At 40.5% G+C, this 25,399-nt stretch overlaps 1 long non-coding RNA gene across 1 annotated transcript in view; it reads left to right on the top strand.

The window, feature by feature from the left end:
* LOC150002136 (uncharacterized) overlaps positions 1–25,399 on the top strand; it is a 106,283-nt gene that overhangs the window by 29,311 nt on the left and 51,573 nt on the right. The window contains exon 3 of the long non-coding RNA XR_016512968.1: positions 15,116–15,287. This is a non-coding gene — a long non-coding RNA (uncharacterized LOC150002136). The remainder of the gene's footprint in view (positions 1–15,115; positions 15,288–25,399) is intronic.

The raw sequence follows: 25,399 nt of genomic DNA, 5'->3' as shown, positions 1-25,399 counted from the left end.
GAAAGAAAAAGACTTCTTGACAGTGCCAAAGGAAAGCACTTGAAACATATAGTGGAAAAAAGGAAGAGATTGTGACTAAAATTTCTTTAAGACAGGAAAGCTTTTGCCAAACAAGATCGTTAGAGATTTCATTCCAGGTAAAACAACTTTTTTTTTTTTTGCCTATATTTGAGACTTAGGATTTTAAAATTTTATTTTCCCCCTTCTTTCCAACTATGTCTATACATCTTTTATATCAAATAGGTATAGAACACAAAGTTTAGTTTCTTAGTACTGGTCCTGAATAATTACAATTGGTTAAAGAAAAATGGGATTGTTTATGCTCAGTGCCGTGGGTCTCTCTGAAACCTGCTGGCCCTGAATTAGCAAGTTAGGAAATCTTTGAGTTTTTTTCATCTTGCCCTGCTCCCTGCACTTCTTTTCTTTGTTCCAGCTTCTCAATTATTTTATGTGATGTTTGGCTGTTGTACACAGCTCAGAAGGTTGGGTGGGAATGTGGAAAGACATTGTTTTTGTAGACCCAGCCCTGGGGGCGTGGACGTAATTTTAATATACTTTGAAATGGGAAATGAAGATCAGAGATAAACAGTGAAGCTGGCAGTTGTGGAATTATTCTAATTTAGGGAAACAGTTTTATGTCAGCCATGTGAATGATTGATGTCAATGTGTTCTTTTATTTAAATTTTCCAGGACAGCTCTTTTTTGTGCTAGCATTTGTATACAAAAAGCATGAGCACTTGTGTTTTGCATAGTTATAATTAAATTTTAGTATTTTTTTTAAATTGGAAAATGTTGGGATTTACAAAGTACAACCCTGGGCATCTCCTTTTATTCTGAATCCTGTTTTTAGACATTTTCTCGGAGGCCTGTTCCTTGTTCACATTCAGACGGCCTTGGTTCAAATTATGGCGCCCTGTGTTTGAAACTTGACAGAACCAAAGTTGTCCCTATCATTTTACTCTCATTCACTTGAAATCTGATGATTTCTTAAGCAGGAAAAAGAGAAGTAGAATTGCTAGAGAAGTTATACAGGATTTTATCTGTGCAGTGGCCACTTTTAAATGATCATTGCTGGTACACTGTAAGGAGTTTCCAACTTGTAAATACTTTTGAGATTGTAACATTAAAAAAAGAAAGAATATAAAAGAGAAAAGAATGCTGTAGCTCATTTCTTTCTTCTTTCTTTCTTTTTTTTTTTTTTTTTTGCTTCCACCACCACATTTGTTCTCATTTCAGAATGTGGCAACATGCATGATATTCTGTTGTCCACGTGAATGTCATCCATCCTGCTTATTGAGGTGACAAGACGGTAGGGAATAGATGGCGTAGGGGCAAGTTGTGCTTTTCTTTAAAGTTACTTCTTTTAAATTATGGAATATTTCAGGCATATGAGGAAAACATAAGGAAGATTCTGGAGTTACAATGTGTAATTGTAATTACACATAATAATTACATTATGTGTAATCTTCCACAAGAGGTAACTATCCTGAATTAGATATTTATCATTCTCATTTATGTTTTTACACTTGTCCTAAATGCAGATGGATTCCTAAATGTAAAGAGAACAATGATACATTTTTTTACCTCCTTAAATTTCTGAGTGTCTAGGAATTATTGTCAAGTGTGAGCACAGTGTTGGATAGCAGATCTCATGAACTCTGATCCTGCATGACTGAAACTTCATACACGCTGAACAGCAACTCCTCATTCCCCCTGACAGCCACCATTCTTTCTTGACATACCTCATATAAATGGAAATCATGCAGTATTTGTCCTTCTGTGATTGGCTTATTTCCCTCAGCATAATGCCCTCGAAGTCCAATTGAAATGTCTTAGCAGGATTTTCTTCTTCTTAGAGGCTGATTAAATATTCCATTGTATATTATATACCACATTTTCTTTATCCATTCATTCGTGAATGGATACTTTTACCTCTTGGCTAATATGGATAATGCTGCAATGAGCACGGGGTACCAATGTCTCTTGAGACCCTGCTTTTCAGTTCTTTTGGATTGAATATACCCAAAATAGAATTGCTGGATCATATAGTAGTTCTATTTTTAATATTTTGTACAACCTCCATATTGTTTTCTGTTAACAGCTGCACCATTTTACATTCCTACCAACAGTGCCCAAAGGTTCTAATTTCTTCACATCCTTGCCAACACTTGTTACTTATTTATACATTTATTTTGGATAATGGCCATACTAACAAGTGAGATGATATCTCATTGTGGTTTTGATTTGCATTTCCCTGATGATTAGTGATGTTGAGCATCTATTTATATAACTTTTTGCCATTTGTATATCTTCTTCGGAGAAATGTATGTTCAAGTCCTTTGCCCATTTTTAAATCATTTTATTTATTTACTTACTATTGAATTGTAGGGGTTTTTATTGTGGATATTAATGTAGCCATAACTATATATCTATATATAGTTTGCAAGTATTTTCTCCCATTCTGTGGATTTTCTTTTCACTCTCTTGAGTGTTTCCTTTGCTGTGCAAAAGCTTTTTAGTTTTCGTAGTCCCTCTCGTTTAATTTTCTTTAGTTGCAAGATCAATGTCATGGAGCCTTCCCCCCATGTTTTTCGCTAGGAGTTTTATAGTTTCAGATCTTACCTTTAAGTTCTTAACCCATTTTTTGAATTGACTTTCATGTATGATATAAAATAAGGGTCCAGTTTTATTTATTTTTTGTTGGGTTTTTTTAAAGATTTTATTTATTTTTAGAGAGAGGGTAAAGGAGGGAGGAAGATTGGGAGAGAAACATTGATGTGAGAGAGAAATATTAATTATTTCCTCTTGTGCATGCCCCAACTGGGGACTGAACCTGCAACCCAGGCATATATCCTGACTGGAAATCGAACCAGTGACCTTTTGCTTTGTGGGATGACACCCAACCAATCGAGCCACTCTGGCCAGGGCTCCAGTTTCAATCTTTTTCGTGTCATTATCCAGTTTTCCTAGCACCATTTATTGAAGAGCTTTCCCTTTCCCCTTTGTGTGTTCTTGGTGCCCTTACTGAAGATCAGTTAACTATGTATGTGTGCGTTTATTTCTGGGCTCTCTATTCTGTTCCATTGGTCTACATGTCTGTTCTTATGCCCATACCAATTTAAGAAGAGTAGCTTCAATACTACTTTAAGTATTTGATAGAATTCACCAGTGACATAATTGGTTCTGGGCTTTTCTTTGTTGGGAAGTTTTTGATTGCTGATTCAGCCTATTTACTAGTTGTGGATTTGTTCATATTTTCTTTTTCTTCATGATTCAGTCTCGGTAGGTTGTATGTTTGTAGGAATTTATCCATTTCTTCTAGGTTATCCAATTTATTGGTATATACTTTACAATCTGTTTTATTTCTGTGGTAGCAATTATTATGTCTCCTCTTTCATTTCTGATTTTACTGAGTCCTGTTTTTATTACTTAGTGTCAAAGTTTGTCAATTTTGTTGATCTTTTGAAAAAATCAGCTCTTAGTTTTGTTGATTATTATGTTGTTTTTTTGTTCTTTGTGTCATTTATTTCTGCTCTAACATTCGTTATTTCTTTCCTTCTGCTAACTTTAGGCTTAGTTTATTCTTCCTTTTCTAGTTCATTGAGGTCTAAAGTTAGCTTGTTTATTTGGGATCTTTCCTTTTTTTTTTTTATTGTAAGTATAAACTTCGCTCTTAGTACTGCTTTTGTTGCCTCCCGTAGATTTTGGTATGTTATGTTTTCATTTTTGTTTCTCTCAAGATATTTTCTCATTTCCCCTTTGATTTCTTCTGTGACCTGTTGGTAATTCAAAAGTGTTGTTTGTGTCCCACATGCTTGTGAATTTTCCAGTTTGTCTTCTGCTGTTGATTTCTAGTTTCATTCCATTGTGGTCAGGAAAGATAGATACTTGGTATGATTTTAATCTTAAATTTGTGTGATACATATTTTCAAGCCAGAAACCAATCACATTTGTTGAAAGTTTATGAATTCTGGAACTTTCGGGTTAGAGAAGGTAAATCCCCAGATTTCTTTCTTGATTAAAATTCAAGGCACTTAAAGCAGTCCATCCCATGAGACAGACCTGGACCATGGATTTGTTCTGTAAAGACACTGTTTTCTCTGTTGAGCTGCATGTCAGTCAGAGACTCTGTCCCCTCCTTACCAAACGCGGCCTACATGGTGCCACGTGCTCCCTGACTGAGCAGAGTCTTGAAAATAGTCAATAATATCTGTACTCCTACTTTTTCTCTGATTGGCCCTTCCTTATGATAAAGCAATAGTACACAAAGCCTGTTGGGTAGGTGGGGGAAGTCTGCATAACTCTTCACATCCCCTTGGATTCTGGCAGTGGTGTTTGCTAAGTGAAGGAGGAAGGCCGGTGGGTCCCGTGTTTCCACAGAGCATGGAGGGTTCCAGGCCAACCCATTTAGCCTCTGTCTCTTTTCTTGCATAAAACTGCCTGTTTTTTCACATCAGATGGAAGCATTAGGCACTTCAGAGATGCTTGTTGTTGTCCCATGCATGCCATCTGTGGTCTCTTGGCATCTTAGGTTCCCAGATTGGCCAAAGTGTCTGTTAGTCAGCGTTCAGAATGGTCAGGATCCTGGCCTGTGTTTGTTGGTGTGACCAGTGCTGCGCCACACACGTGGTGCTGTGTGCTCAGTTTTTAAAAAGTTTAAAGAAACCCTTCATTTAAAATAATTATAGGTTTGAAGAAAAGTTGTAAAGGTAGTACAGAGTTACCTATGTCCCTCACCCAGTTACCCCAGTTGCTGACTCCTACGGTATTATGTTACATTTGTCAAAATTAAGGAACAAACATTGATATGTTATTGTTAACTAAAGTCGACACTTTCTTCAGATTATTTTTTTCCCTAATGTCCTATTTCTGTTTCAGGATCCACCCAGCATGTCATGTTACATTTTGTCATCACGTGTCCTAAATTTCCTCTGGTCTGTGACAGTTTCTCAGACTTGCCTTGTTATTGATGACCTTGTGAGTTTTGAGTAATGCTGGTTAATATGTAGAATGTCCCTCAGTTTGGAATTTTTCTTCTGTTTTTCTGATTATTAGACTGAGGTTATGGGTTTTTGAGAGGAAGACCACAGAGGTGAAGTGGCATTCTTATCCCCATTGTATGAAGGAAATATGAGACCAACTTGACCTTGATCACTGGGCCAAGGTAGTGGTCACCAGGTTTCTCCACCATAAATTTATCCCCTACCCCCTTACTCTACTCTTTGTAAGTAAGACACTTAAGTACCATGTAGATTCAATTTAAGAATTTTGTTAATTGCTCTATCTGTACCCTGTTGTATTTGAACCGTGGCTATAAGTGTTCTGTATGCTGTATTTAAAGCCTTAGGAATTAATAAAAATTGCTAGACCTAAGAAGGATTTGACGTAGTTAGTAGCTGTGTTGAATCTTACCTCCAGTCTTTGAATGTTTGGTTGATTGGCTTTATTTTAGCATCTTTATACCCTGCATATGGCATCCTTGTGCCACTGGACTACTCCCTTCTGCCCATGGAGCTGCACAGCTGGTACTTGATTCTTCTAGCATAAGGAAGCTTTGTCTTCTATTGGGGAGGGAAGTTTAGCGTGAGGGCATTTTATCCATCTTAAAGCATATCTAACCCATATACCAAAATGTATTTAGTCTAATTATTTTGATGAACATTTTTCCATTTATGAGATTGCTTTAAAAATTTATGCGTTTTAGTGTTCTGATGTCACAACAGATGGTTTAGCCTTCCACACACCTTTGCTACCTATAAAGTTGGTGACACTTAGGAGTTCAGATTCCAGATTACTTGTTGTTTTTGTGTTGTTCATGAGGTGGAATTCTCAATGTGTTTGATTTTATTTTTTGTCTTATTTATGTGCTGCACTCAAATGACTTCAATATTTTTTAAATTTCAAGTCCATTTCCAGATAAGAATGAAAAGAGAATAAATTATTGTTTTATTCTATTTTTTGAAATTATATATGTAATGTTTTTGTTCATTGAATCATCATTTTGTATGCTTTTAGGTAACTTACTCTTAAAAAAAAAACCTTATAATAAACTTTGTGACCAATTTTGCAGATGCACATTTGTAGACATTTAATTTCACAGTTGCAAACATTTCATTAAGGTGGACCAGTTAGAGTCTGTTTCCAGAACATTAGAACTTCATGTTCCTTCTCATTATTGTGAACTTATGTCAGAAATAGTTTTGCATGTGTTATTTTGTCTTTGTCGGTCTTAGAATTCAGTCGAGGGGGAAAAGTTTAAAAAATAAATTGAGGGCTTTTGCTCACCTCATGGTTTCTTGGTGTGTTAACTCAAAAACAGAATAGTGCTTTTAATCAGCCATAGGGGAAATCCTTTCCCTGGCTCCTCAATTCTGCTTTCAGTCACTCAAAAGATTCTTAAATTCATCTGGGGGATTCCCACATGCTCTGTAATAAGCCTGCTCTAAAGTTTTCATCAATGTGAAGAATGTAGCATGGTGTTAATATTGCACACGGTTGATAGCTCAGTTGTGTGAAGGCTGTTCAGTGTACTGTGACTGTGTTTTAATATTACTCATCCTTTTTTTTAAGTGTGGATGTGCAAGAATGAGAAAGGCTGAGGATTATGAAATGAAGTATAAAAAATGATTTGTTCTCAGGTGGGTTAAAGGCCCATTAAGTATCCAATCTTTGGCTGTATCCTGATTCTCTTTTTCTGCAGTAAGTAAAGAAAACTACAGAGCTTGGGATACAGGGGGGCCCATACCTGCTAGTCCACATTAAGCATGTCCCCCCATGTCCCCAATGAACTGCAGGCTCTTCCGTCCTTCATGCTCAGAGTCGGGCATGTTTCTACCGCTCAGATCTGGCAGGGGTACTCTCTGCTGTTACTGATGAGGTCAGTTTCTTGAAGCGGTCTTTAAAAAAAATCCGATTAATGTGGAGCCTTTTTGGGGATGAAGAACCATGGCCTAACCTGCACAATTAGGACACTGTGCAAAAGCAGTCAGAAACCATCTGTGTAGCCCACCTATGCTGTACCTGGGCTTTCCTGAGCTGCTGTGAGGAATACCTGGCTTCTGGGGGACAAGGCTATATTTACATGCACACCTGTTCGCTTGGTTGCCTGTCTCCCCAGGAACACGGGGAAAAGCCCAGCAGTGAGCGGGAGCCTGCCATCCACCTACTCTGCCACTCGGCAAGCGCACGTGCAGAATTAATACCAAATGGATGTTTTCTTAAATTAGAGGAAAACCGGTAACGGTGTACCAAAAGCCAAGTCCCTGGGCGTGGTCTGCCTTGTCCTTGTCCTTGTCCTTGTCCTTTGTCAGCATGGTGCCTAGGCTTCAGGGTGGTGTTTGTTCTAGAGATAGGACTGATCAGGGGGAAATGGGCAGGGACTGAGGCTGTATTCCCAGAAGGCATTGAGAAGTCCTCCCACCCCACCCGGAGCCAACAAACAGAAAAACAGTTTCTCTTGAATTTTCCTGGTTCATCTCCCGGGCCTTTACATCTCAAACACTTACCTGACATCTTCATGAAAAACTGGATTTTTTTATGTTCTTATGCCAAGAAGACTCAGCTTTGTAAGGATGCTTTAACATTGTTATCCATATTTTATTTCTCCCCTTTGAATTTTGCTTCTTCTCTAAAATCCCCTGTATTTTCCTCTGGTTGTAAAGTTTCCAGAAATTTTACATTGAAACCACCTCCTCCTGTTTGCCTGCCTGTGCTCTTCAGTGGACTTGAGTCAGTCCTTAACGTCCCCGCTCTGTGCCCGGTTGGCATGAGGGCGCTGCGGGGCTGCCTCGTGGATTCCCGTCCACCCCCGTCCAGAGGGAGGCTGTCTTCAGAACCAGCCAGACTGAATCTCAGGGACGGTTTCTAGGCTGCGCAGTGATTACCTCTGTCACTACATCTTTTTTGGCTTTGTCTCTTTCCCTAACGCTAAGATGCAGAAATCACAGCCTGAATATTAACTAATTCCATCTGATTTTGACTTGGTCCAAACTCAGAGCATCGAAAAGTGGGGTTGACTTCGGCCCCAAGCTAACAAACATTTATTGGGTGCTCATTTGGAGCCAGCCTCTGCGTTGAGGTGGCAGATACAGAAATATGAAGGCCAGTGCTATCTTCAGTAAACTTGCAGTCTAGTGGGAATCAGCTTGCAGTGTGGAAGCAGCTCTGACGGAGAAGCAGTCCAGGCACCCGAGGCAAATCATTGTGGAGGAACTGACGTAGGGCCTAGGTTTGGGAGGATGGCCGTAAGTAAACTCAGAGAAGATGGGGGTTGTGATGGGAGCGGGGCCGTGGCGGGGGTGCAGGAAGAGAGCCAGGGGAGATGTCAGGTTCTGAGTGTGCTCCTGGGGGAAGTTGCTGCTTGTTCAACAGCCTGTAGAGGCTTGAGGCTGAGGAGCATACCGACAACTGCAAGGTGTTAGGACCTACTTGAGGTTAGGGTTTGTTAAAGAAAACTCCTCAGACGGTTTAGTTATGAGCGTGTGTCAACGTTTTATTACAGTTTTGTAGTGCAAGGCAAGAGGCTTCTGGGAAAGTCACTCTTGATAGGGACATATTACAAAAAGAAAGAATGATTAAATCATCATTGAAAAGAGTGTTCAGTTAAAAATCTTTATTTTTTATTATTAAAAAAATTTATTTATTGTATTTTTTATTGCATTTTTTTCATGACTGTTTACCTGTACCCTTTCCACCGCCCCCCTGCCCCACCAATCACTACACTGTTGTCCGTGTACATGAGTTCTCTCTCTTTTTTCTTGCTCAGTTCTTCCTCCCCCCACCCCCCGCCCCCAGCTGTCAGCCTGCTCTCTATGAGTCTGTTTCAGTTTTGCTTGTTACTTCAGTGTGTTCATTAGATTCCACATATGAGTGAAATCATATGGTGCTTGTCGTTCTCTGACTGGCTTATTTCACTCAGCATAATGCTCTCCAGGTCCATCCATGCTGTTGCAAAGGGTAAAATTTTCTTTTCTTTTTTTAATGGCCAAGTAGTATGCTATTGTGTAAATGTACAATAGCTGTTTTATCCATTCATTTACTACTGGTGAACACTTGGGCTGCTTCCAAATCTTGGCTATTATAAATAACATTGCAGTGAACATAGGGGTGCAGATATTCTTTCCAATTAGTGTTTCAGGTTTCTTTGGTTATATACCCAGAAGTGGAATCGCTGAGTCATAAGGCAGTTCCATTTTTAATTTTTTGAGATCTCTCCACACTGCTTTCCACAGTGGCTGCATCAATCTGCATTCCCACCAGCAGTGCACGGGGTTTCCCCTTCATCCACTTCTTCTCCAATGTCTGTTGTTTGTTGACTTCTTGATGATGGCCATTCTGACAGGTGTGAGGTGATATCTCATTGTGGTTTTAATTTGCATTTCTCTTGATGATTACTGACGTTGAGCATCTTTTCATATGTCTATTGGTTATCTATACGTCCTCCTTGGAGAAGTGTTTGTTCAAGTTCTTTACCCATTTTTAAATTGTATTGTTGGGATTTTTGGTCTTGAGTTTTAAAAGTTCTTTATAAATTTTTGGATATTAATCCCTTATCAGATGTATCAGCAAGTATGTTCTGCCATTCATTGGGTTGTCTTTTCATTTTGTTGATGGTTTCCTTTGCTGTGCAAAATCTTTTTAGTTTGGCATAGTTCCATTTGTTTATTTTACTTTTTGTTTCCCTTGCCCAAGGGGATGTATCAGAAAAACTGTTGCTATGAAAATGTCTGAGAGTTTACTGCCTATGTTTCCTCCTAGGGTTTTTGTGGTTTTGAGTGTAATATTTAAGTCTTTAATACATTGAGTATATTCTTGTATGTGGTGTAAGAAGGTGGTCTAGTTCTGTTTTTTAGCAGGGATCTGTCCAATTTTCTCAACACCATTTATTGAATAGACTGTCTTTAGCCTATTGTTTGTTTTTGCTTCCTTTGTCAAATATTAATTGACTATAAATTGTGGGTTTATTTGTGGGCTATTTTGTTCCATTGACCTTTGTGTCTGTTTTTATGCTAGTACCAGGCTGTTTTGATTACTACGGTCTTGAATTATAGTTTGATACTAGATAGCATGATTCCTTCAACTTTCTTCTTCTTTCTCAGGATTGCTGTTGCTATTCGGGGTCTTTTGTGTTTCCACATAAAATTTTGGAATATTGTAGTTCTGTGAAATACATCATTGGTATCTTGATAGAAATTGAATCTTTAGATTGCCTTGGGTATTATGGACATTTTAATGATTTTAATTCTTCCCATCCATGAACATGCTGTATGCTTCCACTTACTTGTATCTTCTTCAGTTTCTTCAGTGTCTTATAATTTTTTGATTACAGGTTTTTTACATTCTTGGTTAAATTTATTCCCAGATACTTTATTGTTTTTGAAGCAATTGTGAACGGGATTTTTTCTTTTTAATTTCCCTTTCTGATAGTTCATTATTGACATATAAAAATGTAACTGATTTCTGAATATTTATTTTATATCCTGCTATTTACTGAATTCATTTATCAGTTCTAGTCGTTTTTGCTGAAAACATTAAAGTTCTCTATGTACAGTATCATGTCATCTGCAAATAATGACAGTTTTACTTCTTTATTTCCAATTTGGATGCCTTTTATTTCTTCTTCTTGCCTGATTGCTATGGCTAGGATTTCTAGTACTATGTTGAATAAGAGTAGTAAAAGCAGACATTCCTCTCTTATTCCTGATCCTAAGGGGAACACTTGTAGTTTTTGCCTATTGAATATGATGTTGGCTGCGGATTTGTCATATATGGCCTTTTTGACATTGAGGCATGTTCTCTCCATTCCCACTTTACTGAACTTTTTTTTTTTTTTTTAATCAAAAATGAGTGCTGGATTTTATCAAATAGTTTTTCTACATCTGTTGATAGGATCTTGTGGTTTTTATCCTTCATTTTGTTTATGCGGTATATCCCATTTATTGGTTTGTGGATATTATACCAACCTTGCATCCCTGGAATAAATCCAACTTGATCATGGTGTATGATCTTTTTGATGTATTGCTGTATTTGGTCTGCTGATACTTTGTTGAGGATTTTAGCATCTATGTTCATCAGGGATATTGGCCTGTAATTTTATTTCTTTGTAGTGTCTTTATCTGGTTTTGGAATTAAGATAATGCTGGCCTCGTAAAGTGAGCTTGGGAGTCTACCCTCCTCTTAAATTTTTTGGAGTAATTTGAGAAAGGGAAGGGTTAGATCTTCTCCGAATGTTCGGTAAAATTTACCTGTGAAGCCATCCAGTCCAGGGCTTTTGTTTGTTGGGAATTTTTTGGTTACTGCTTCCATTTCACTAGTTGTAATCTGTTCAGATTCTCTGATTCTTCCTGATTTAGTTTTGGAAGATTGTAAGTTTTTAGGAATTTATCTGTTTTTTCCAGATTGTCCAGTTTGTTGGCATGTAGTTCATAATATTTTCATACAGTCCTTTGTATTTCTTTGGTGTAACTTGTTACTTCTCCTCCTTCATTTCTGATTTTATTTATACGGGTCTTTTCTCTTTTTTTCCTTTAGCCTGGTTAAAGGTTTGTAAGTCTTATTTATTTTTTCAAAGAACCAGCTGTTGTAGTCATTGATCTTTTCTATTGTTTTTTAGACTCTGTTTCATTTATTTCTGTTCTGATCTTTGTTCCTTCTTTCCTACTAGTCACCTTGGGCCTTGTTTGTTGTTGTTTTTCAAGTTCCTTTAAGTGTCAGTTAGATTTTGAACTTTTTTTTGTTTATTTGTTTGTTTCTTGAGATAGGCCTGTAGTGCTATGAATTGTCCTTTTAGGACTGCATTGCCTGTGGCTCACAGATTTTGGGTTGTTGTGTTCTCATTTTCAATTGCTTCAAGGTATCTTTTGATTTCTTCTTTGATCTCATTGTTAACCCAGTCATTGTTTAGTAACATGTTACTTAGCCTATATGTCTCTGTGTTTTTCAGTTTTTTTTATGTGATTGATTTCTCATTTTATAGCATTATGGCCAGAGAGGATACGATTCAGTCTTCTTAAACTTATTGATATTGTTTTGTGTCTTCACATGTGGTCTGTCCTAGAAAATGTTCCATGTGCTCTTGAAAAAAGTGTATATTCTGCTGCTTTGGGTTGAAGTGTGCTGAAGATAGATCCTTTTGATCTAGTGTGTCACCTAAGGCTACTGTTTCCATCTTTATTTTCTTTCTGGAAGATCTTTCCATTGATGTTAGTGGGTGTTAAAATCCCATTCTAACACTGTATTACTGTCAGTCTCTCCCTTTATGCCTGTCAAGATTAGCTTTACGTATTTAAGTGCTCTTATATTGAGCGGGGCTACTGGGAATCCAGAGGGTGGAGCTATTGCTTCCCCTGATGACTGATGCCATATGGAGGGGAGTACACCACCCAAGAAAGATGGCGTTGGCTGTGTAGGAGAGTAACTCAGCCCAGGAATCCTGGTGGCTGTCAAGTCAGCTTTCTCCCCAGAGCCACTGACCCATACTCCCCTCATGCAGTTCTAGTCTACTCTGTCCTTCCTCTGTGGAACCCAGGATAAGTTGCTGCAAACAAAATTTTGTGCATTGGCACAAATGTGGGTGGCTACATCTTTACCCATATCCCTGAAGGACAGAAACCCCCAGGCTTTTCTCAGCTGGATTTTATGTTTGTGCCTTTTCCAGTTCTGGTGCTCTAGACTGCGGAGCCCAGCTTGGAGTTTACATCCCACACTCCTCAGGGGGATCCTCTGTCAGCTGAGATATCCCTCTGGAACTTTAGCTGCTGCCTGTGGAAGCCTAGCCAGCCCTCTGGCACCTGCGCACCTCCTACCAGTCTCCATGTGTCTTCTGTAAGTCCTTGGTTATAAGGCTTCTCTCCAGCTAGTCTTCAGCTGTTTATTCAGGATGGTTTTTCTATAGTTTAGTTGTAATTCCAGTTTGATCCTAGGAGAAGGTTAACGTGGCTTCCACTTAATCTGCTGCGATCTTGGATCTCAAAAAATCTCTAGACTCCGTCGGCAGCCGTCCGTCTCGAGAGACGATGGTGTAGCTTCTTAAGAGTCTATCTGCACCGCCGAGAATGGCTGTGCAGTCCAACTCGGGAGTGACACGGTATCTGTCTCCTCCCGTGTTGAATCGACATCTTGCGATGCCGCTGGAGTGTCCTCTCCAGTGAAGCTGAAGCTACAGAGCCTGGGCAGGGTGATATGGAGGGTCTGCTGTTGCCCATGCAGCAGACCCCCACTCTCTTCGCAGCTGAAGGGTCCAAGGGAAAGACGGAGTCAATACAGCTTGGCTTCAGGTGCGCTGCAGGAGTTGCCGGTGTTGACTACAACGTCAAACCGCCTTAGGGACTCCGGCTCTGGATTTTCTGTCGGGGTTTACTCCCTTAGCCTTTCCCCTGAAGAGGTATGCCGCAAGGCAGCGGAGGTTTTTTGGAGTCAGAGTTTTCCTTCTCTGATGTGCCCTGATTGGAAGATCGAACCAGCGACACTTAGCTCGCAGGCCGACGACTCTAGACTTTATACCTGATAATTGACAGTTGAACTAGTGAATGGGAATGAGTTCCCCAGAACAAGCGTCAATCTTCTTAAAGTTCATTAGAAAAAAGCATTTTTATCTGGAATGCTGTTGATTTCTCCCCACCAGAGAGCTATGAATTATACAGCAGGCACCTTGGTTCTGTTCCAGACCAGGTTTGGGGCAGTTTTTCTCTTATAGGTTCAAGGCCACCATGGAGTGCAGTCAAGTTTTCAGGGGTTTGTGGTGAAGAGCTTTGTAACCTAAGCTGAGGAGAGTTTTAGATATTTTACTCCTAGAGCATTAGGGAGCTACTGAGGGAATTTTAATGCCCGGGCATGAGCATGGGCAGTGTACTAGCTGCAGTGTGAGGCTGGAGTGGCAGGGATAGACGTTAGCAGAATATTTTCATTTTCCAGGGAAAAAGTGATGAGGACTCTGAGTGCAGCCTGTCTGTTCCTTTGCCCCCTTCCTTCCTCAACCCCTCCACCTGGAATAGCTCTGAGACAGGAGCATAGCTGAAGAGTGGCGGTGGGAATTAGGAGTTGCTTTTTCTCCAGGGGAGTTGGTTTTAACTTTTAAAATTGAGATGATGATTGTTCTTAGCACAATAAAAGAGAGATAATGATGTTAAGATGGTGATGAAAAGATGTTAGAGGAAGCAGCCAGACTGAGCTCAGAGCTCAGAGAAAGGAGTTAAGGCCCTTGATTTTGGGTAGCGGTAGGTGGACTCTGTCTCCAGCCCCGGGCCCAGCTTCCCCTCCCCTTCCTTCCCAGTTGGTCCCATCTATGTCCTGAGGTCCCGGAAGCAGTGTCAAGAGCAGATGGTGCAAGGCAGGCCCCTTGAGGCCTGGCTCAGGACCTGCTCCCAGCTTCTTTCTCCCTTCTACAGGTCTAAGCAGGCCCGGAGCCAGCCCAGATTCAAAGCTGTGGAGGAATAGAGGTTACCTTTTTATGGGAGGACTGTGCATGTCACATTGCAAAAGACTGTGGACCCAGGGAAGCATTAAAAAAAAAAGTTTCAGAATCATTATATCATCTGGCCACGGCCTTGGCCTTGGCCTAGAGGCTGTTCTCAGTTATTGCTGCTATAATTTACTGTAATTACATAATAATAATTCTGCCTTTTCTCAGAAATCTGCAGGCTCAATCTACCCCTGCAGTGCATCTGTTGTGGTTAAGGTAGACCCTTCAGAGATGCCCTTGCCCCAGGTGGCGTACCTGCTGGCACGTGGTGATCTGTGCTGTGTTTTCTTGTCTCTGTTAAAGGATTTGGGGCAGAGGTGTAGTCAGGCTGCAAGAAACGTGAGGGAACCTGACTTCAGGGTGATTTTCCAGTGGTTTGGGAGGTCAGATGTCTCAATTCTCCTTTGGTGTCTCTGTGGTCTTACTGTTCTGGTATCTTCTCTGTTCTCTCTTATTTTAATCACTGTCACGTCAACATGTTGCCATAAGAATAACACTCATAATTACCTGATACAGCTTGTATGGGCACACTTGAGAATATGCATTACTCTTCTGTACTTGACGTGAATAGAGCATTGTACTTAACTTTTATTCCTGTTAGGAACCTACATTCAAAATGAATAATTATTCTCCTTTTGCTTTTCTAATGTCATCTAGGTTGCAAAAATATCTGCCTCTAAGGACTCCGGAGGACACTTATTTATGGGAGCAAAGGTAGTGAGTCATACCTGCAAGCTTGGAAATGGGAGTTCGTTTGAGCCTCTTCATCCAGTCAGGAGGTTTCCTAGGCAACCATTTATGCAGTAATTAAATGACAAGGAGCTAAAAGGTAAGTACTTGGAAATTTTAATCCTCAGATGCAATACCCGTCAGATCGAGACCTCAGTATTCATTTTTTCATTTAAAAACTTAACACTTAATTGTAGAAAACATTCTATTAAGATGTGTGTATGTTGTGCTTTGTCCTTATCTTTTTAATACTCTTTGATGGGAATGTTTATATATATTAATGCTGGCTCATTTGGGAAAGCAGAAGTTATTTGGAAAAGCAGATCATCTTTTCTTGTGCCAGTTTCTGAGTTTTTGTCATCATCAGTAGAAAATGCTAGGGAGTGGAGAAGAGAAATTTATTAATTACTTGTTTCTTCTTTCAGTGCTTGAGTTGATATTGATTCAAACGCGTTAGTCATTGTCTGCCTCAGACTGCTGAAACATCTTGTTCTGTGGCTCGGGAAGAAAGTAGCAGGGTCCTCCGTCCTGAGTAGGAATGGTGGACCCTTCCGGCCAAGTAGACACAAACAACCTGATTTGCCGAAGGTCCTCCTTTGACTCCTCGCTCTCATCCTTTTTATATAGATGTCTACTCGGACATTGGCAAGGGTTTGATAAACATTTCTATTCCTCTCTGAAACAATAACACTTCCAGACTTTATTTAACATGGACTTGCCTGAAATCCCATTTTAATAAGTAAGGTGGCTTTTTATCATGCATCAGGGAAAAAGGAAAGTCCTACTAGTTATGTGACAAACTCATTTTCAGTAGTGTTCAAAATCTGAAAAGAACCAGAATATTAAAATACTAACTGTGCTAATTTTAAATAGGGTTAAGTTCTGGCTCTATATCAGCTGTTGTGAAGAACTGTGAAACTCAGGCTAAAACACAGGAATTGGCTGTTTTCTACTGGCCCCTGTAGGAACCAGCTCCCTGCTTGGAGCACCTGTGGGCTTCAGGGGCATTTGGAGCTTTTAGCCACAATAATTTGAATTCTCTTTTGAATGCCCCAGCTGATTTCCTTCCGTTGCCAACAACTTTGAGACTCTCCTACTGCAGAAATGTGGCCGATTAAGTAGGTGACCTTTGTCGTTACACTTTTTCCTCCTTCCTAGATCTGTGGAAGAAATTATGATAGCAAATCCTGTTCTGGAGCCAAGGCTTTGGATACTGTTTTTTCTATAGCAAAAGTGAAAATGTTTACTTCTTAGACTAAAAGTGTGTGTAACTACTTACTTAAATCTAAAGAATATTTTGACGCTGACATTTCAGTGATATCGATGATGCAGTTTGTACCTTTAATTTTAACTTACTTCACTTAATTACATATTTGAAATGCCAGGCTGTAGTTTATGAAGTGCCTTAAATTATTTTTAAGCCAGGTGGGTTATAAACACGGTAGTGCTTTGGCTTATTTTTAATATCTACATTTTCACATTTTTGTAAGATGATTTATTAATTGATTGGTGATTCATTCATTCACTGAATTTCTCCTATTTGCCACTCACTATACTAGACATTGGGGATTCAGAGATTAAGACCTTAGCTTTATTTTAAAGGTGCTGACAAGTCTAAAAGGAGAGACATTTAAATAACTATTGTTACAAGAATAGAAAAACCTTGTGTAGCACTTACTTTATATGCTAGGTACTGTTCTGAATGCCTTGTAGACATTAATTTTAACTTGTGAATTTTTATAAAAGCCCTATTCGTTGTTACTGTTATTTTCTCTACTTTTCACATGAATAAATTAAGGCCCAGGGCAGTCAGTTAACTTGTTTTCTGAGGTCATAAAGCTTGTTTTGATTGACAAGCAAATGTATTAAGTGCACTAACAGAGCTGTTTCAGCTGGGAAAATGGGGACTAGAACTGTGGATATCAATGAAATTTTCCCAAAGGAGACAATACCTGAGCAGGTCTATTCAGAAGTAGAAGAGCTGTGAAATGCTGAGTTGGTCAAAAAGTCCAGTTAGTTTTTTTCTGTAAAATAAAGACATTTTCATTTTCACCAATATCCTTATTAATTTGGATATTTTGAGTATGTCGGCTATCTCCCGCATGGTAGAATGTTGATTGTTCTCAATTAATGTCTCGATTTGATCGCTATCAACTTAAACTGGTCCACCAGATTATGGAGCATTGTCCAGCGAGAAATCTCCAACACAAAACTTCACAAATCACTTTTGACACATTCCGTCAGTCATAGCACCTTTTCCATGTACTGCACAAATCTTTTTCTGTGTTTCAGTTGCATTATTACCTTTCTTTAAATAATAAAGCATAATATGCTGAAAATGTTGCATATTTTCTTCCATCTTCAGTGTTAAAATGGCTACACAAAAGTTCACCAATTTTGATTTTTTTTAAAAAGCGCACACTGATATGAGATCTGTCACAATACAGTCTTAACAAAATTGTTAGAATGAAGTCAAACACAAACTAAGCACTATGAGAGACATCTTACAGTAAAAACCAAATGAACTTTTTGGCCAACCCAGTACTTCTTTAGTAACACAACATATACTCATCATAAATGGGTTCATAAGTTGAATCGGTGACAAAATAGTAGAAGATGGTGAGATAGTAAAAATATACCAGATTCCTGTACCTTCACTATAAAAGACAAGGAAAAAAGACTTGCAATTTAAAGGCAAACCTTTGTTTCCAATTGCTGTAAGATATGTTAAAACTTAACACTTAAAAATTCTAATAGAGTTGGGTGCGGGAGAGAAATTAGGGGAAAAGGGGTCAACTGTAATTGAAAAACCAAAATAAAAATAAATAAATAAAAAAATAAAGTTTAGCAACATAATGGCTTAAAATATTTAATTAAAAAAATTCTAATAGAAACATTAATTTACTTATACTCTGTAAGTACAGTGAGTAAATGTGTGATCTCTTTTAAAGATACTAAGGTGAATTTCACAATCACCACACATTTTATCTTAGGAAAACTGTAACAATGTATAGAAGTAGTCTACTAGTATTTATTTTGTATAAATGCTAGGGAAAGGTTGATTTACATCTCTTGGATTAAAAAATTGGCAGGAACTACCGATTCGGTAGATTAATTTTATTATTACAGAGGTACAAAATTATTCAGAAGGTGCAGTTGGTGGTGCCCATCCTTGGCCCCGCCGCATGAGATCTTGACGTCTCCACCTTCTTGGGACAAGGAAGGTGCTCTTTTGAGCATTAGCCATGTGTCTAGCCATTCTCCCCGCCCCCCCAAATAATAGCCTGCTGACTTTCTTGTTATTCCCACTCATCACTGTTCTCCACCCTGACCCAACTTCATTGGATGAGCACACCCATTTCCCTGACTGTCTGAGTTTTGGGGCTTCTCATTATTCGTGATCTCCTCCTGATCTTCTCGCTCCCCACTCTAGACCTTGTCTACTCATGCCTCAGGTCAGTAAGTCAGCAAGTCCCTATTTGACCACACCCACCCGTCCATGCACCCGGTCCCTCAGAGTAGTACCCCGTCTCTCCTTTGGTCTCTCTGAGCTCCCTAGTCTGCTGACTGCTTTGCTCTGTACCTCTCCATCGGTTCCTTCCTGTCTTCATTTCCCTCCAGCTTAGTAGCCATGAACCAGGTTTTAAATCACTCTCTTGCCAAAGCTGTACACTTTCTGACCATCTTGCCCTTTTGGTTGCGCCTGGGATGCTGAGCAGTGTTGGAGAAAATCATACAGCTGGGCAGATTGCTGCCTGTTTGCATAAATTCGGGATTGTCCAGCACTGGGCAGTGGTTGTACCATGTTATCCAGGCTGCTGTCATTCCGATTGTTCATAGTGACCATTACTACGCTAATTCACTCCTCAAATGTATGATACTTCTCCTCCCCCTTACTCTCGTCAGGTGACGCACAATGCAACGTGCAGCAGGGCTCCATCCCACCTGCCTCTGAGCCTCCTCTGTCCCCTGGGATCCACGGCCTGAGGACCTCCAGGTTTTTCTTCCTGCTATCACACTGTCTTTGTCATCTTTGCTGGTTTCATCTCTGACTTCTGTCAAAAGGCAAGTACTGATGTCTCTTTTCTCTTCCAAGTGCAGGAAAACTTCTGTGCTTCTCTCTTTGCCTTCTGCTGGCGGAAAACTGGAATGTATTGCAGAGTGGCAGGACCCTGGCTGTCTCGTGCTATGTGTGTGAGTGTGCGTGGGCCTCACTCTGTGACCTTAGCTAGATACTACGCCAAACCATAGACAGCAGCTGACTCCCTTGGCTGCTGAATGGTTTCACACTCTGCAGAAATAGTCCCTAGAGGGGAAGCTTTGATTGGCATCTTTCAGATTGCAAGTGGGCAGGAATTCCCCCGATAGATCAGTTCTATTATTACAGTATTCTAATGTGTTGTCTTCCGGGTGGCTCAGCAGTGCCTTTGCGGATTATGGCCCCCCCTCCTGCCAAGGAAACCTCAGATCCGTTCCGTTTTATGCCTTGGCGTGCTGATTCTTTGATCCGCCGTTGGAGGCTCGCTGCCCACTTCCCTGTTGCTCCTTCTAAGTGCTGCCGCTCCCACCTGCCGCCTCTGTGAGGCTCAGTATTCCCTTCCTTTTTTTTTTCCCTCTTCTTTTGTCACATCTCTTTGTTTGGCTTTCACACAAAAATATGAACATTCAGGAGGCATTATTCATCCATTTATCAACTCTTCCGTTCCGGACTTTACACGTGGGGATGCAAAGATTGTGAGAACGTCACGCCTTCTGGTGATTGTAAGGGAGAAACATCTGAATGTTGAGTAATTCCAGCACATTATCGTAAAGACTGTTAAAGTCTGTGCTGAGCATTTTATATGCATAATTTTATATGATCTTTAAAAAATCCTGTCAGGTTGCTGATTCTATCCTGTATTATAGGGGAGGAAACTGAGGCTCTGAGACACGAAGTCATTTGCTCAGTCTTTTCAACAGCAGGCCGCACAGTGGGAATACAGTCTGAAGTGTGGGCTGCGAAGCTCACGTTGCTGAGTACTGTGAACACATTTTTCCTACTCCCCCACATCACCTCTTTTAGAGGGTGGACCACAAGTAGTGGAAATCAAGACCTATAAGAGACTATATCATATTGAATATTAGCTTTAGTGAGGAGTTGGAGAACTAACGAGCTGAAAGTCATGTGTTGTGCTGTTTTTATTCCTCCGTTGGTGAAGGGCAGCATCCTTACTCAGCCTGAAAGTTACACTGCCTTCATTCAGTTTATAGTGCATTTGTGAGCACTGTGATACTCACGTGTAATATATTCTCACCAAATTATTTTATTTGCCCCTCTGTTACCTTCTTAACAGGCAACTTCAAACTTATACTTTAAAATACTCCATCATGGGTTTAAAATTTTAAGTGCTTTACATCTGAAAGAGGAAAAAGATAGGGTTATCTGTCACAGAGGATGTATAGGAACTATTTTGAGATCACTGAAGGTGGTAGTCTAATTTTAATAATGCAGTTGTATCTAGTCCAGTTAGCTGGAAACCAGCGCCCATGCATTTTTCTGAGGAACTTGAGCTGCTTGTACCCTGGGCTGGCCTGGCCCTTCTGCTGGGAACTAGGCTTCCATCCTTTCTGGAGAGTTTCTGTTTCCTGTGTTCTGATCATAATATTGGGTTGGCCAAAAAGTCCATTTAGTTTTTTTTCCATAGAATAAAAAACACATTTTTTTCATTTTACCAATAACTTTATTGGTTTGGATATGTTGAGTGTGTTGGCTGTCTTCCTCTTGGTTGTAACATTGATTATTCTCAATTAATGTCTTGATTTTATTGGTATCAACTTCAACTGGCCTACCTGACTGTGGAGCATCATCCAGCAAGAAATCTCCAGCAAAAAACTTCACAGACCACTTTTGACATGTTCACTTAGTCACAGCACCTTCTCCATATGCTGCACAAATATTTTTGTGTGTGTTTCAGTTGTGTTTTTACCTTTGTTGAAATAATAAAGCATAATATGCTGAAAATGTTGTATATTTTTTCCATCTTCAATATTAAAATGGCTGCGCAAAAATTTACCAATTTTGATAATTTTTTTAAATGCACACTGATATGACAGCTGTCACAATACAATCTAATAAAATTGTTTCAGATGAAGTTAATGATAAGTAAGCACTAACAGAGCCATCTTATGGAAGAACCAAACGAACTTTTTGACCAACCCAATAGTTCCTACCCTCTCTCTCACTTCAACTCCTTTTGTTTTTATTTTATTCTAGACAAACAATCACAGATTATTTTGAGAACTATTATTTATTCAATAAATACTTCTTAAACATTACTGCCAGCCAGGTACCATTTCTGAGTGCTTGGGATATGACAGGGCCTAAAACAGCATCTCTGCCCATTCTGAGCTTTTGTTCTGGTGTGGGAGGCATGCAGGGCACCAATAAACATGTGATAATGATGTCAGATGACAGTAAATGCTGTGAAGAGAAGTAAAGCTGAGGAAGGAGCTAGGGGAAGTGAGGGTGGAAGGGCATGCTGCTGTTTCAGCTAAGTCATTAGGTCTTTCTTAGGAGGTAGCCTTTAACCAAGGACCTGAGTGTCTTAGTCAGGTTGGGCTGCTGTAACAAAAACACCCTAGACTGGGAGACTTAACAATAACAGACATTTCTTTCTTATAGTTTGGAGGCTGAAGTTTGAAATCGGTGCCAGCAAGGGCAGGGTCTTGGTAAGAGCCCTCTTTCCTGGTCGCAGGTGGCAGCCTTCTTGTATCTCACATGGAGGGGAGAGAGATCTGTCTAATGTCTCTTCAGAAGGGCACTAATCCTAGTAATGAGGGCTCCACTCTCGTGACCATAATCACACACCCCCACCCCCCGGCAAAGGGCCCCCTTCAAATATCATCACCTTGGGGGTTAGAGGCTTAAACATCTAACTTCTGGAAGAACACAACATTCAGTGCACAGCACTGAGTGGGGTGAAGAGCGCATTCCAGGCACAGGGCATTGCAAGTGCACAGGCCCTGAGATGAGACTGTGCTCGGCACGTCAGAGGAACAGCTCTGTGGCCCCAGTGTCACTGCTGGAGCTGAGGAAAAAACATTTGGAAATGAAATTAGAGAGGTACTCTGGGGTCCAGTCCTTGCAGGGCCCTAAACTGGGGGCTAGTTTAGATTGGATTTCCAGGGCATGGGGAGCCTTTCTGAAAAAAGGGAAAGATGTGGTAGGAGTTTTGATTTGAAAAAGTCCCTTTGGGTGCTGGGGTGGGTGGAGGCCAGTGTCGAAGCGTGGTGTGCTGGAGGTGAGTGTAGGTGGTGGGGCTGAGGCTGGCTTGGTAGCAGTGGGAGTAGGAAGAGGTGCTTGGGTTGCGGACTTTGAAAGTAGAGCTGATACAGTTTGCTAATAGATCAGTTGTGGGGTATGGAAGAAAGAGGAGCCAAAGATAATTCCAAGATTCTTAGATGGAGCAACTGGGCGAAGGAAGGTACTGGTTACTTGAGATGGGGAAAGGGAGGAGTGAGTAACGTTAGTGGGGAAGATGTTGGTAGGTGATGCGTGAAAAGGGTTTTATAGTCAAATATGTTTGGGAAACATATTCTAGAGCACGATCAGGACAGCTGGGGGACAATATGGGGAGAGGGCTAAAGAAAACCATTTGTCTTTGTGCCCCTATTTTTATCGCCCGAGAAGAAAACTTCAGTCATTAAGCAGTCACTTTCTAGTCCCCCCTCCTCCTCACCCTGGCAAGCACGTTGACCTTTTTTATAGAGCACAAGAAAGCAGCTTCGATTGTGGCTGAATTTTTACCTTAAGAGGTAAAAAATACTATCACTATTTCCGTCGAGGGTTACTGTCTGATGGTATGATACATTAGAAAAGTTTCAGTTGAGTGCCCAGCGGGAGTTCCTTAGGGATTGTGGGTAGGAAACAGCAGAACAAGATGACAAAATATTGACAGAATAACTGGAGAGCAACAGGTTTTATAATGCCACTCAGCATGGGCAAAGGACAAGACTCTGGTAGGAAACAGGAACTGCCACAGGCTGGTTAAGAAGAACAGGATGGTTGAGTCCCACAGAGGGGGTGTATTGGGCCAGCGCACCCCCGGCCCTCAGTGTAGGTCTGTGTTGGAGTGATGGAATGTTGCTCCCCTTCCTGCCTTTTTTACTTTTGTTTTATTTATTTTCAGAGAGAGCGGAAGGGAGGGAGAAAGAGAGTGAGAGAAACATTGATGTGCAGGAAGAACATCCATTGGCTGCCTTTTGCACGCCCCCAGCCTGGGGCCTGGCCTGCAACCCAGGCCCGTTCCCTGACTGGGAATCAAACTGGCGACCTTTTGGTGCTCAATCCGCTGAGCCACATCAGCCAGGGCCCTCCCTTTTTTAAATATAGGTTTTTGTTTGTTTGTTTTTTAGGTAAAATTTACATAACATAAAATGAACCATTTTCAAGTGAACAATTCTTTGGCATTTAATACATCAATGTTGTGCACTTCCACCTCTTATCTAGTTCCAGAACATTTTCATCACTCGGACAGAAAGCTCTGTATCCATTAACCAGCCACCCCTGTTTTCCCCTCCTCTGAACCCTGCCGAGCACCCTAACTTCCATGGGGTACAGGGGAGCTGCTTTGATTGTGGGTGAATATGCAGGTGCCCAGGACCAGGAAGCCTGGATTGGGGGTGCTAACTTACAGGAATTGTTTGAGACCCCATTCAATTATTGAGGACATCAAGACATTATGGAAAGAGATTAGAGCTTTGGATCATTATTGCATTCTTTTCAAACTGGGATTTGAAATATCTTCAAGTCTTGAGACTTGGCCACATCTCTTCTCAGTTAGAAGGGCCGCTGTCCCAGCTCTTCAAGAACCGGAAACTTTAATAGTACACGTGTCTAGAGCACCTGGAGAGCTAAGAGAAGGGAGAAAAATACGGAAAGTAGACGGAATCTCTCATTCTTCCATTTCTCTTCCTGTTATGGACTGGATGTTTGTGTTCCCCGTCCAGTATTCTTATGTTGTAGTTCTGGCCCCCAGTGTTACGGTATTTGAAGATGGAGACTTTGGGAGATAATTAGGGTTAGATAAGGTCATGAGGGTGGGGTCCTCATGAAGCGATTAGCTCCTTGTAAGAAGAAAAAGGGATGGATGGAGTTTGCCCCCTCTCTCCCCCTTGTGAGGACAAATCAAGAAGGCGGCTGTCTGCAAGCCAGGCAGAGAGCTCTCACCAGAATTCTTCCATGCTGGCACTTTGATGTTGGATTTACAGCCTCCATAACTGTAAGAAACTCATTTCTGTTGTTTAAGCCACCCAGTCCATGCTCATCTGTTTTAGCAGCCTGGTTGACTATGACAGCTTGCCTTTTTATTTATTTGTTTCACGAGTTACCCATGCCAGTTGTACAAAACTAAATAATTAAATCCTAGCAATATAGTGGTATATCCAGTTTAAGTGAATTGTAATCGTAACCCCTCTTAGGTGACTATTTTAACAGTTTGAGGTTTATTCTTTTAGACCTGTGACATCTAATAAGGTAGCCATTTGCCCTTGTGGTTATTTAAGTTAATTAAAATTAAATACGAATAAATACTTAGCTCCTCAGTCATATGAGCCATATGTCACGTGCTCAGTGGCCATATGTGACTGGTTGCTATCATGTTGGAGAGTATAGATACGGAACATTTCCATCATTGTAGAAAGTGCTATTGAACCGCACCATTTTGGGTGAATTCTATTCATATACAAACATATATATGCACATACGAGGTCTGTCCAGAAGGTATTCAGCCATGTAATCTGAAAAATAAGAGACCTTTATTGAAGAAGATACAAGAAATGTGTACATAGGAAAAGGACGCCTCAGTCCCCTTCAAAGTAGGCACCTTGGGACCTCACACAGTTCTCCCAGTTGCCATCAGCTGCCCCATCGTATTCTCCTAAGTCTTGTCAGTCATCTGCAATTTCTTCCCTTTCAAAGGTGATTTTAGTTTTGGGAAAGGCCGGAAGTCTCAGGATGCCAAATCTGGGCTGTACGGGGACTTAGTCAGCTGCGTGATTTGATGTTTTGCCAAAAAAAAAACAAACTGCATGAGGCGTGGTGCACGAGTGGATGCGTGGTTGCGCTGAAGCTGCCACTCACCAGCTGCCCAGAGCTGCGGCCTTCTGAGTCCCCTGGATAGTTTCTGTGGAGGAATGTTCAAGCTTAATGCAGAATTTGAGGCAGGTGTGTTG

The sequence above is a fragment of the Furipterus horrens genome, unplaced genomic scaffold, assembly GCF_987537825.1.
Source record: "Furipterus horrens unplaced genomic scaffold, mFurHor1.1.pri manual_scaffold_9, whole genome shotgun sequence".
Taxonomy (NCBI): domain Eukaryota; kingdom Metazoa; phylum Chordata; class Mammalia; order Chiroptera; family Furipteridae; genus Furipterus; species Furipterus horrens.
Note: the sequence above shows the minus strand (reverse complement) of the source record. Positions and strands in the feature narration are given on the sequence as shown.